Genomic DNA, 14,659 nt, shown 5'->3' with positions numbered 1-14,659 from the left:
CTCGAATTAGTAAGTACAGGATTATTAGTGTTTGGATTCGATGTGTTCATTCATTTTGTACAAATCTCACTAAAAAACTCAAAGTATTTGCGAATTGAGAAAATATTCTTCTGAGAACGTATGTGTAAACACCAATTTTATCTTTTCTACAGTTTTACAATTTTTCATTTCCTGAATTTTACTTCTTTGTAATTTACTTTAAATTTCCTTTATTTCATTTCTTTCCAAGTCCATAATCTTAATTTAAAGAATTATTTAGATCGAAACAAACATTTTAGTAAGGATATGATCATTGTCGAAATGTTCTTCATTTCTCAGAACAGAGATTGAAATAAAAAAACACATGTCCTAGGATCAATCTAGTTGATCATGTGATTAACCAAAAGATTAATATTTTGGAAGACTATCACTTGTTTACCAATTTTCACGATAAACAGTGGGGTTAAAGGATATTTGTGATGTTGATCCTGATTATTGGAGTAACTTTGTAATATTGGACATGTTAAAAGAGATAGGTTATCTGTTGCACCCCAAAATTTACCCTCCTGATTTTAGTTTTGTTTGGCTTATGCTTCTCATCCCATATGCATACATTCCCTTAAGTCATTTACATAGCATGCATTCATAGAATTAAGCACCTTGGTTCAAAAAGGACTTTAAGGTATGGGATAAAGAGATTGCGGGTAATTTCGGTTTTCCCTACTCAAAGGTGAATCATTTGGCTACTACACACGAGTCATGCCCTTCATGTCTTTTCAAACGCCATTCAATCTTGAATGAGCACGATGGTCTAGCGGGTTTAGAGTGAGTGTAAGGAATTTCCTATGTGAAAAGTCTCGAGTTTGAATCTCACCTCCTTTCATATTTTAACATTTTTTAGTTAGTTTTCAATTTTTATTTTCCTATTAGATTTTTATAATTAGGATTAATATTATGTTATTATTAAGTCTTTAGTTAGAAATAAAATCAAATAAAAAAAAGAGGCAGATAGGGTTCTCAATTCTTTCCAAAGCAGTGAATACACAGGATCTTCAACTTTCAAAAACATTCTCAAGACAAGCATCATCAAAAAAATTGAAGAGAATTAACTATGGAGGACAAGGTTCTTGATGTCAATTAATCTGATGTTCGATACCATTTGTGACATTGTTGTGAGGTTATAATAACCGGGAAGAAATCCACAAGCGGACACCAAAAAAAAACCATTCTTCAAGCCATATTCACCTTACCCCCATCCAAGAACCTGTAAATAAATAAAACACCCTCTTTACCATCCAAAACCATAGCCAAATAAAACATCTTCTCTAAACTTAAATCAACACCACCAAAAGAGCCAAACACAACACAAATTTTTTCCATACAATTTCCAAAGTCATTTTTTCACGTGACTTGCCATAACACACAACCATACACCATCTAACTTTGACCTCTCACAACAATATCAAAAACACAAAATCTCAATAACATAATTTTCAAAAAGATATATAGTTTTGCGTTAGTGCATGTTTGGATTGGCTTCTACAAGCCCCAAAAGCACTTCTATCTCACTTCAATTTAAAAATTGGTTATTTTTTTTGTTTGGATACTTTTCCAAAATCAATTATGCTCCTCCAAAAGCAATTCTACTAGAAGCTATAATTCCTAGCTTTTGAGTTTAGTAGAGTCAAATCTACATTTATTATATATTATTTATTACAACTCTTTTAAATTTTTCTTTTTTACCCTCTTTAATTTTCATCAATTACTTCTTTTCTTTTTGATTTGTATTAGAATCTATTACCATTTTGATAATTATACAATTCAAAATCAATTTTGCTAAAACTATCCAAACAACATTAATTGATAACAATCACTTCTATATTATTGTATCCAAACATAAATAAATAAAATGCACATTTGTTATTGAAAAGCACATTTCATATAAAAAAAATGTTGTATTAGATTTATTAGATTTTATTTCTCATATAAAAAATACTAAAAATATTATTTTATTCAGCATTTGTTTAGAAATTAATATGTTTGTTATTTTTTGTTAATTTTTTATTAATCATTATTCATATTCTTGTCATTTTAAATCATGCATCATATATATATATATATATATATATATATATATATATATATATATATATATATATATATATATATATATATATATATATATATATTAGTTGCTAACCGTTTCTTGTTTTATGAGGTATTACTATCATTGAGGATTTGGACTTTTTCTTATGGACATTTGCAATTTTATATATATTATCTCTTTTTATTTTTGCTTTAATTTTCGTTTGGGTTTTGTCGCGCGCTCGCGAAAAATCAGACAGAGTCGCCACCAATATATTTATCCCAAGGCGGGAAAGGAATATTAGAAAACCTGGAATGAGGAATGGATAAGAAAAGGCCTTTCGACCAGAGATAGGGTACGGGAGTCGGTTACGCGAGGGGAAGGTGTTAGCACCCCTCACGCCCATCGTACTCGATGGTATCCACTTACGTTTGTTCTATTCTAAGGGTGTATAAATCTAAAGCTTAATTACTAATGGAATGCATGCAAATGAAAGAAAAGAAACACGGGGAAAATAAGGTTTTTAAATAATTGTGCTCGCTTAGGCCCCGCGACCCAATGCCTACGTATCCTTTTCAGGAATCAGAGCGCCGTAGTTCGGCTCTTTAGTTTTTGTTTGTTTTTTGTGTTTTTTAGTGGACGAAGTTACATTCGCACTCCGCTGCTCGACCTCTGGAGTCTTAAGCTGGGAATGGAGCGGAAATAACGTGTCCGATTAGGAGAAAGAATGCCCTGAAGGCAAGAGAAAGAATGCCTCGGAGGCAAGAGAGAGAAGAGAGAAAATTGGTTTGTGTCTTTTAGGTGTAATTCCATGATGGACGAAAACCCACTACAAGGCTTCGCATCACTTCCTTACTTTGTTTAGGTCTGAGCCTTTATTAAGTATTTTAAATGTTTTTGGTTGGGTATTTTTTAAGGGAATTTACTTTGCGATTCGAATCACATAAAAATGTATAATGATCAAGAAGCAGATTAGGGAATGAATCCCACTCACTTTTATCCCATTATGTAATGTTCGAGAAACAGATTAGGGAATGAATCCCACTCATTTCTATCCCATTAGTTAATGTTCGAGAAACAGATTAGGGAATGAATCCCACTCATTTCTCTCCCATTAAGTAGTGACCGAGAAACAGATTAGGGAATGAATCCCACTCATTTCTATGCCACTAAGTGATTGAGAAACAGATTAGGGAATGAATCCCACTCATTTCTCTATCACTTTCTTAATGTGATTCGCATCTTTATTTGTTAATGTTTTAATGTTGAAAAGAAAAAGAAGAAGAAAACTAGCCTAAAATGAATAACTAGCTTAATGTTATGAAGGGAACTTCTAAGTCCTAATGTTGTCATGGTTTCTACCTAAAGTTAGGAATTAAAGAGACATGAAAATAGAGTCACATTAGAAGCAAAAATTGAGAATGGCGCAATGCTACAAAATCGCACATAAGCATGAAATATCAAGTCAAAAACATAGTACAAAAATGAAATAAAAATACTACTATTTTTATATGGTTTTTATATGAAGAAAAATAGAATTCTAATTAACCAAAAAAAGAATTAAAAGAGATAGCCTAAACTAATATTTTTTTATGAACATTTTTATGTCAAAATTTGTATTGAAGTCTAAAAATGATAGGAAACATATAGGAAGAAAATTAGCATTTTTATCATCTAAAAAAATCTAATCAAAATCTAAAATAATAATGGAAACAGGGGGGGTGTGAATTGAATACATGGGTGCAAATAGTTAACTGGGAGCAGGGTCCATGGAGAAAAGCCCAAGGTGATGTTTTTTGTTCAGTTTCTTGATGCCAAAACGATGGTGACGGGCCAAGTGGGGGTGGCGTTAGCAATTCGGTCAAGGCCCTCATGATCCATGAACACAAATTTTCTAATCAGATCCAATTAATCCAAGCCTTATGCTAATTTCAATCAGATCCAGTTTTATCTCAATTAAACTTTATACTAAATCCAGTTAATCCTCAAATTAAACTTAGATTGATCATAGACTTTATATTAAAGATGGTATTAAACTTTATGTTAAAAAAAAAACAAGATTAATCCAATTCAGCAGAAAACAGAAAGGGGATTAGGTCAAAGTATGTGACCTTTGGAATTTCACGTACTCTCTTCTTCCTCACTCGCGAACGAACGGCGGTGGTGCGGTGGATCTTTCTTCTCCGACTCTCACTCTCTTGAACGACGACGGCCGGGAATCAAAGTCCTCCAACGAGAAACTCCGATCGGTCACCTCTTCGACTCATTGATCCTCTCGTCTATTGTCTTCTCTCGGATTTCCTTTTGAATGAATGTTGTTGTTCGTTGAAGAGCGGAACTGTTGCGACGAAGATAATGAAATCGCTGTGCTCTTGCGTGGATGTGGTGAATCGGAGATGACTGTTTGATGATGAATGCGTCGATGCGTCTCGGTGTTGTCGCTGTTGCTGAAATTGAAGGCGGTGAAGACGAAAGTGATGATTGAATCGATGAAGGCTGCGGTAGTGCTGCGTGAAACTCTTCAGAGCGGAAGGTGAAGAAGATTCAAAGATGTCGTTTGTGGTGATTTTCTGCGAGAAGAAGATGATACGACGACGCGATAAAAATCGGTGCTGGTGATTGACGCAATGTTGAAGTGTTGATGATGATATGGATGCGTTTGAAGGAGTTATGGTGATGATGAAGATGTTGCAGATCAAATCAGAGAAACAAGATGGAGGTTCTTCTGTTATGAGGTTAATCCCGATCGATTTTCTTTTTCTGTTATCCGGTTTTCTCTTCTCTCTTTTTTTTCTGTTATTTTCTTCTGGTGATTCTTGTTTTTTTTTAATTTCAGTGATTGTTGATGGTGATTGAAAGGGATTTAAGGTGATGGTGAAGGTTGTGGAGATGAAGAATTGAGAGAGAAATGGGAGTGAAATGATGAATCGTGAGGATTGAAGATGATGTGATCAAGTGAAGGAAGAGAGGCCGAAGAATAGACCGATTGCTTGATTATATATGGCTTTCTCAGGTAAATTCTTCTTCTCATTTTCTGTTGTATCTTGATGAAAATTCCCTCCTCGTTTGCTTAGTTCTGAAAGTTTGTTAGGGTTGGTTAGAGGTTGTTAGGGACTAACTGATATGTTGCAAACTGTCAATCTGAATTTTCTGCATAATTATGCTTTGTGTTGGCTGTTAGTTAAAAAGGTTAGGGTATTTGTTAACTGTTTAAAACTGAGCTTGGCTTGTAGATTTGTAATAGATGGCTTTGGGTTGAATGTGATTTTGGCTTTATGCAGGGCTGACTTGGTATTTGTTGCTTGATTTTAGTAGGCTCGAAGCAGTGTGGCATAGGATTAGCAAGCTGCAGACCTTGTGGTGCAGGCTTGATACACATCGAAGTTTGAAGAAAAATGAAAGCTCAAAGAGAAATTCGGAAGCTAAGTCAAAGGGCTGTAGAATAGATCTAAGAAGCAGGAACCCAATATATTTTTATATAACTTTTCCCTTGATGTAACCATGGATTTGGATCTTGTAATAAACGACATTATGGATATGGCTCCTTTTGTAACAACTTATTGTATGTATAGAAAAATTATTCTTGAATATAATTTAGATTCTTCCATGGACACTTGTGAACATGTAAATCTCTTTATGACTTAGAAATGCGGTGGTAAGCTTATGATGGCATGGTTAATAGAATCTTGTGATATGTTCTTAGTCAAAAGTCCGATTGGTTGAATGTCCATAGTTGACTGAAAAGTTAACTGCTGACTCATGTAGTTTTTCCCTTCTTTTAAATACTTTTCGATGTAACTTCACTTGTAATTTATGATGGATTGAATGGTGAATGAAACTGTATGGACTTATTCTTCAAATGCTAAGAAACTTCCTCCTTTCTTTGAACATAATTTTCCAAGCCTTTCCTCCTTTTTTCCCGATTTGTGTGTTTGTACCAAGAGAAACATACTCAAATGAATTGAGCCCATAACTTGTAATGGAAACACTCTGAACGGACCAATGCTTGTAGCACAACTAATTCATCCAAATGAATCAGTGCTCCCGACTATAATAATAAACTTAGGATCAAGTGCCCCTTCCATTATACTCGTTTTAAGACCTTGTGAGATCCCAATGCTCAGTTATTAACTACATGAATGCATGATTTTATTTATGACCTAAGATGTAAATGAATGAGATATGTAAGCCAATTAAGAAAAATTAGATGGGCAAATTTTGGGGTGCAACAGGTTTGTAATTATTCGTAGTAAGTTCCATCCTTATTTTGTTTAAATTTGTAATTCCCCATCCCGAAGCCATGTAATAGCGTAGGTTTTACTTTCTCGCATTTTATTTCTCGCGTTTTTTATTTTTGTGAACTTGTATATATTTAACTACTATTTTAATTTGGCGTGTATGACAAGATAACAAACAAACGCTAGAATAACCATAACAACCAAGATAAAATAACTAAAAACAATACACTCTGTACACATCCACCTCTAGTGTAATCTCCCTTGTTGTCTTACGATTAATTTGGTCATGTCCCTCGAACGTAGGGATACTTTAGCAAGAGACGCTTACGAATAATATAATCATAGTCTCTTCGATATAAAGATCACAGTCCCTCGATGACCCTTTGAGTTGCCTACAAAAAGATAATCTTGTCCCACGATGATCCTACGGAAAAATGATGATAGTCCCTTAGAATTGCTAAGGTATCCTTACATGTTGCCTTCTTTGACCATTTGATGACCCTTTGCTGTCCCTCCACACCCAATAGATAGAACTGCCAACCCACTAGTGGTATGGATAGTACTATCTCTCAAGGAAAATGATAAGTACAAGAAAGACCTCACAATTTAGGGGTAAGTAACTTTTAAATGCTTGCTCACAACTCCAAAAACAAATACTTTTCATATCTCACACTTCCAAAAATATTTTCAATAATAAACACTTTGTATACATTCATGCAAGAATCATTACAAAGTTAAATTTTTACGAAATATTTTCTGAACACACACCACTTTTCAAAAAAAGCAAGTAAAGTGAGTTAAGCATTTAAGAGCCCATGGATAACCATGGATACAAAGGGTTCTAATATCGTCCCTTTGTATAACTTACCTTCCGAACATAAAATCTATCAAATTATTTCCTGTTCTTCTCAGCCTTTCCTTATTGGATAAAAGAAAAGTCGGTGGCGACTCTAGCTATCCGCATATTTTGGATAAAAAACCAAAAAAGTCAGTTCTCCCACTGTATTATAGAATTGGCAACTTTTCTGAGAAGATGCTTAAAAAAGATGGGTTACCTTAGAGTTCAGAACACTTCTAATTGCTTTAAATTGTTTTACTTGATAGCTTTAGCTTTAAAGGGCTATTTGGGTATTTACTTGTGTGAAAGATCCTGCACCCGGATCTAGTGATACTTTAGGTAATTGACAATAGATCATGGAGACTGTTCGGCATGAACCGATATGGTTATATGATGGTCACAATCTTTTAGAACCCTAGTTAACTCATCTTTGGCCATTAGAAGGTAGTGAGATAGCCGACTTTGGTGCAGTCTGAAGTTGGTTGATACTCGAGGCTACGCTCATTGAGATTCGACTTTCGAGATGTCTTGGTCGGTCGTTTGGGTGCCCACTAAAATAAATCCTGCGAGAAAGATCTGTGATATGAGTCTCTTAGAACCTGGTTTCTATTCTAGGACAGGTTGAGCCAACTAAACCTCAGTGGGGAAGGGTACTTACCTTTGGACTTCATGAAAACCTTTAAACTTAAGGCTATTGTGTGAATTGCTTGTGTTTTCTATTAACATATACATGACATCATAACATATCATTTTCACTAACCATTTCAAGGACCGAGAAGTTTATCTTTGTTCTTTGTTGCAGGTCATGGCTTCCGTTCCTAGAAATTTCATCTGAATCAACTTTGTAAGGGTTCCTTCCCAGCTTAAAGAATTGGTCTCAATGGTTCCCGAAAACCCTCAATTCACCAAAAGGCATGGTGTCATACCCCAAAATTTTCCCAATCAAATCTACGTCATCAGGGGTATTAAAATAAGCGTCATGGGGTTTCACATCTCTATTGTTAAACCCATTCTCTTATAAACCATTTTTTAATTAAAGATGGGGGTAATCATTAAATAAAAGGGTGTGTTTAATTGGGCTTATTATTCATAAAATATAAGGCCCAATTTCAAAGTTCAAAATTATTTTTAAACTTGGGTTTTATAAAATTTCCTGGTTTATTTACAATATTTTGGATTTTTATAATTATTAGAAGTATAATAGTTTACTCTTAAACTATTTATATTTTAATAAATAGAAAAAATTTGCCTATGCTTCATACACTTTCAATTGACTTTTTATTTCAAATAAATAACATAACACAATTGGTATGGAAGCAAGGCTTGCAAACAAAAGGTTACGGGTTCGAATCTTGCTTGGTGCACTTTGGTTATTATTTTTTTTTAATTTTTATTTTTGGCTTTTTTTCTTAAACCCTTTGTACCTGGACACAAGTATGTCCAGGTTCGTAATCTTGGTGACCAAGATAGTTTTTTGGGCTTTTTTATTGGGTTATTTCCCTTTTGGGATTTTTAACCTAATTTCTAACATTATAAATAGGACCTTTGACAATCCTATTTAGGGGACTTTTTTTCCAATTCACACACTGACAAACCTTTTGGGAAATTCTTTTTTCTACGGTTTTATTCCTACGCCTTTTTTCTACGCTTCTCTTCTCCCTCAAAGGGTTTGCCTTAGGGTTTTCTTGAACAACCCTAACGTTGACAAACCCTTTCCCCGTTTTCAAATCCCTCAACTCAAACTCAAACGCTTTTGGCCGATGATAAAACTATGAGGCCTCCCCTTTACTAAAAGGTTTACATCAAGGTTGTTTCGCTATCTATTTTAATCAAATCAATTGATTACGATAGTTAGCGACAAAATTATTTTTGTCGAACAAATTAAGGGTCAATTTGTTAACCGTTTTAGTCAAATTAATCGATTGCGATGGTTAACAATGAAGCGATTTTTTCTACAAATCAAAATTCAATTTGCTATTTGTTTTAACCGAATCAATTGGTTACGATGATTAGCAATTTTCATAAATTTGTTATTCGTTTTAACCATTCTATTGGTTACGATGATTAACATTTTTTTATCAATTCGTTCTTACTTTTAATCGAATCTATTGATTATAAGGAGTAACGATAAATTAATAATTAAATAATTCTAAAATACATTCAATTTACTTAAAGTGATAATCGAATCTATCGATTAGAATTGTCAGCAATCCTTATTAATCTGTTAATTATGGTGATCAAACCTATTGATCATTGCGATTAATAATGCATATTTAAAATCAGGGTTGTACGCTCAATCTTAAAACACTTTTCAAAACCACAAATATCAAACTACTGATTATCATCACTTCGATAAGGCAATTCAAAAAGCCTTCAAAAACATCTTCATATCAAAAATCTAAGGCGTACAACCCTTCCCCGAACTACGTAGACTCAGATCCTCTCTAAGGAGGTACGTAGGCACTTGGGTAACCAAGGCGAGTCCCCCTCCTAAAAAAAAAGGGTTTCTGGCTGTTGTTGTCTCGATCTGACAATGGTCGGCCTCCCATAAAAAAAAGGTTTTCACTACATGTGGTCACATGGTTTTTGCCCTTTTAGCCAAAGGCATTTTTTTTATTAGTCAACAATTGTCGAAACCCTTTTATAAAACCAAATGACTAAATGGGTCCCCTTGAGTACAAGGGAGGCAAAGGGTGCCTAACACCTTCCCTTTGCCTACTTAACCTACTTACCCAAATCTCTATTTTTTTAAGGGTTTCCCACTTTTCCCTAAAATGTGGGTGGCGGCTCGTTTAAACGTAAATTTTTAAGCAGGTTGCTACACATGGTTATCTACTCAGTTTAGTTACCCCAAGCTTTGAAGAAGAAGTGATGAGTGTGCTATTCCAGTTCTTCGATCCTAAACATCATTGTTTCACATTCCCGAATTATCAGTTGGTACCTACAATGGAGGAGTTCTCTAAGCTACTTGGAATACCTATTCTCGATTAGATACCTGATTCAAAGCCTGAAGTCATTGCAGCTGCTTTACATTTGAAGAAGTCAGACATTGTGTCCAATTGGGAAACAAGAAGTGGAGTTAAAGGTTTTCTTGCTAAGTTTCTGTTCGAGAAAGCTCAAGTGTTTCTAGATACTATAAAGTATCATGCTTTTGAAGAGACCTTGGCTTTGGTAATCTATGGGTTGATTTTGTTCCCTAATCTAGACTAGTTCATAGATGTACACGCCATCAAAATATTCCTGGCTCGTAATTCTGTGCCTACTTTATTCAGAGATGTTTTGCACTCCCTTCACACTCGTATTATGAGGAAGAGAGAGACTCTAATGTGTTTCATACCTTTTCTATCTAGGTGTTTTATTTCTCACCTTCACCGATCAATGATGAAGAACGAACAAGGTTTGAAGTGGTACTGAAGGATAATGCCACTTTATCATTCAGATATTTATTGGTGTTCCAGATCATGGGAGGACATTATCATTATTGACTGTTGTGGGCAGTTCCCTAATGTGGAAGTCCTTGGCATAAGGAGAGGTATTACTTATAATCCTTCTTTGGCTCTGCGTCAATTCTGGTACGCTCGAGGGGATGGTCCTCATGACATGATTATTCAGGGTATTGTGTTCGATTACGAAGATGATCCTCAAGGTTACTGTTAAAGGTTCATACACGCGTGGAATAAGGTATATAAGGTTGATAGCTAGAAATTAGGACGAAAGAACTTCATTCCTTTGGGGCCTTACCTTAGATGTGTGCGCGCTCGTGCTCGACATCTTATCATGCCATACCCAATTGTCCTACCAGTGATTATTGAACCTGAGTTTGAAGGAGATGTTCCTCAATTTATTCTTCATCCAGACATGCCTACTAATCTTGACGAGTTACAAAAATCTTGGATTCTGAAGGATAGAAAAACACTTAGAAAGGGGGGGGGGGTTTGAATAAGTGTAGCTTTAAAAACTTGACAGATAAAAATAAATTGCACAGTTATTTTTATCCTGGTTCGTTGTTAACTAAACTACTCCAGTCCACCCCCGCAGAGATGATTTACCTCAACTGAGGATTTAATCCACTAATCGCACGGATTACAATGGTTCTCCACTTAGTCAGCAACTAAGTCTTCCAGAGTCTTCTGATCACACACTGATCACTCCAGGAACAACTGCTTAGATACCCTCTAAGACTTTCTAGAGTATTCTGATCCACACGATCACTCTAGTTACAACCTGCTTAGATACCCTCTAAGACTTCCTAGAGTATTCTGATCCACACGATCACTCTAGTTCCTTACAACTTAATGTAATCAATTCTAAGAGTATTACAATTGCTTCTTAAAAGCTATAATCACAAACTGTGATATTTCTCTTAACGTTTAAGCTTAATCTCACTAATATATTACAACAGCAATGTAGTGAGCTTTGATGAAGATGAAGATTCTGAGCTTTGAATAGAACAGAGTTTCAGCAAGTTAATATGAGTTGTTTTTATTCAGAATCGTTAACCTTGCTTCTCATCAGAACTTCATATTTATAGGCGTTGGAGAAGATGACCATTGAGTGCATTTAATGCTTTGCGTGTTCCGTACAGCATCGCATTTAATGTTATACGCTTTTGTCAACTACCTCGAGCCTTGTTCACGTTGTGTCTACTGACGTTGCCTTTAATAGCTTTTAACGTTCCTTTTGTCAGTCAGCGTAGCTTGCCACTTGTACTTCCTTCTGATCTGATGTTTGTGAATACAACGTTTGAATATCATCAGAGTCAAACAGCTTGGTGCAAAGCATCTTCTGATCTTCTGACCTTGAAGTGCTTCTGTGCGTGATACCATCAGAACTTCAGTGCTTCTGATCTCATGTTCTTCTGATGCTTCCATAGACCCATGTTCTGATTCTGCTTCGACCATCTTCTGATGTCTTGCCAGACCATGTTCTGATGTTGCATGCTGAACCCTTGAGACAAAGCTTCTGAGCGCTGAATTATGCATACTCTTTATATATTTCCTGAAAAGGAAATTGCATTGGATTAGAGTACCATATTATCTTAAGCAAAATTCATATTATTGTTATCATCAAAACTAAGATAATTGATCAGAACAAATCTTGTTCTAACAATCTCCCCCTTTTTGATGATGACAAAAACATATATAAATGATATGAATTTGCGATCAGAAAGAGCAGACGGCAAAAGACAAATTACACAGCTATAGCATAAGCATATGAATATGTCTCCCCCTGAGATTAACAAATCTCCCCCTGAGATAAATAATCTCCCCCTGAAATAAATACTCGAAGAACTTTAATAAAAGACTTCCCTGATTATTTCGGTAGAGACGATCACATAGGCTTCTGTCTTCAGAGAATTCATAGCTTCTGACTTCTGCTTCCATTTAGGACAGCTTCAGAACTTGAATTTCTTTGATCTTCAGAACATTCACAGCTTCTGATTTCTGCTTCCATTTAGGACAGCTTCAGAACTTGAGTTTTCTGGATCTTTAGAACATCCACAGTGTAATACGGTGAACTGACTTTTTAATAATCGAAATGTCGCGGTAAGCAAGAGTCGCCACCGACTTTTATTTTATCCAAACGGGTTCGGAAAGGCAAAAAGAAACAGAAAAAAACCTTTTAAAAGAAATCTAAGTTCGGGGGGTAATTTATGCAAAGGGAAGGTGTAAGGCACCCTTTGCATCCATGGTTTTCCATGGGCTCTTAATTGCTTTGCTTGCTCGTTTGTTTAGAAAATGTAGATGAAAGAGATAGGGACTTTAGCTCGTAAATGAGCATTGCCCTTTTGAAAAATTATGAGAAAGAATATAATAAAAGTTTGAGCATTGCAAGGCAATTAGGGGCAATTACCTTAAACTCAGATGATAGGTCTCTTTTTAGCCTTTCAGAATGAAAGGGTCTATCCTTGCCATAAGAGGGCAGGAAGCCTTTCGTTTGGAGGTTGAAGGGTCATCGAAGCATCCTTTGCCATAAGACTGTCCCATGCCATAGAGGGGCAGGTAGTCTAAGGTGAGGATCAGAATAAGCCTTTTCGTAGGCAGCCAGAAGATACCTCAGCCTTTTTCCGTAGGCAACTTCCGAGGGTCGAGGTCATTTTTGTGTATCGAAGGCAGCATCATTTAGGGTCGTATGACCTTTTAATTATCGAGGCAACAGGCTGAGGTATCCTCGTATTCGAGGGACATGGCTTATTCTGCAAAAACACGAGGCAACAGGCAACAAGGCAACAAGGCAACAGAGAGGGTTACCCCAAAAGGTGCGTGTGTGCAACAATCACGTGTTATCTTTTAATTAGTTATTCTAATTCAGTTTAAGGCTTGCACTCCCTAAGATTACTAACCACACAATAATATAAAGCAGTAAAGGGGGCGGGAAATTGTAACCAGCGGATCCCTTATCAGGGTTTGACACAAGTAATAATAATAAAAGGCATAAAATAAAATGAGGTTTAGGTTACCAACAACGTAACTTTGGCAATTGATAAACCCTGAAAAGGAAAAAGACAAGACAGAAAACATATAGTGAGTGCGTTATCAAATTCGAGGGCAAACCTCATTAACTACAAAAGAAAATAGGATAATAAATTAAAAATAGAATAGGGAGGAGGTACTTAGCTTGGCATTTGCCTGACAGGGTTGAGGGCAAGGGTTTGCCAGAAGCATCGACTCTGACCATTAGGAATGAGCAAAGAAACAAATATGGCGTGAGTGTATTATCAGATTCGAGGGCAAAGGGATTAACCCTAAAAATAAAGAATAAATAAATATAAAAATAATAGTTAAAAAAAGTGAGGGTACTTAACTTTTTGCATTTGATCTGATATGGTTGGTAGTCGGAGGATGCCTTTAGGTTAACCCTGAAAAGAGGCAAGGCAAAAGAATGTAAAATAGTCCATTGACTTTCGAGGTTTTTAACCCTATAAGGCAAATGAATATTTAAATGATAAAATAAAAAAAAGGTAAGGTCGGGACTTAGCTTTGTAGAAGGCGAGGCGCGTAATCGGAAGATGTCTGATAATAAACCCTGAAAAAGATACAGACAAATATTTTTAGTGTAGGCATGATCTGACAACAAACCTCACAAACCCTGATTTAGGGTACAAGTTAACCATGGTTAATAAAATAATAAACTAATTGAAATAATACCAAAGTTAACGGAGAAAAATCGAGAGTTTGAATCAATATATCAACTAAATAATTATTGGATGTAATCCTAATTATTTAATTGATAAAAGGTCTATTTTGAAAATGATATCGAATTTTAAATAATAATAAGCAATTATGAATAAAATTGTGAAAACTCGAACTTTCGATAAAATAAATAATTATAATTTGTTATAACAAAATAATTTATTAAGATAAAACTATAATAAAAATAATTATGATAGAAACAAAAACAAAAACAAAAAAGAAATAAGAAAATAGAATGTAATTAAAATTAAAAAGAATTAGAAAAAAACTCAGCTATTGATTCAGTGTGGGGTGGTTTGAAGTCTTTGAGATGCACCCTCACTTC

The sequence above is a fragment of the Vicia villosa genome, unplaced genomic scaffold (genome assembly GCF_029867415.1).
Source record: "Vicia villosa cultivar HV-30 ecotype Madison, WI unplaced genomic scaffold, Vvil1.0 ctg.003777F_1_1, whole genome shotgun sequence".
Classification (NCBI taxonomy): domain Eukaryota; kingdom Viridiplantae; phylum Streptophyta; class Magnoliopsida; order Fabales; family Fabaceae; genus Vicia; species Vicia villosa.
Note: the sequence above shows the minus strand (reverse complement) of the source record.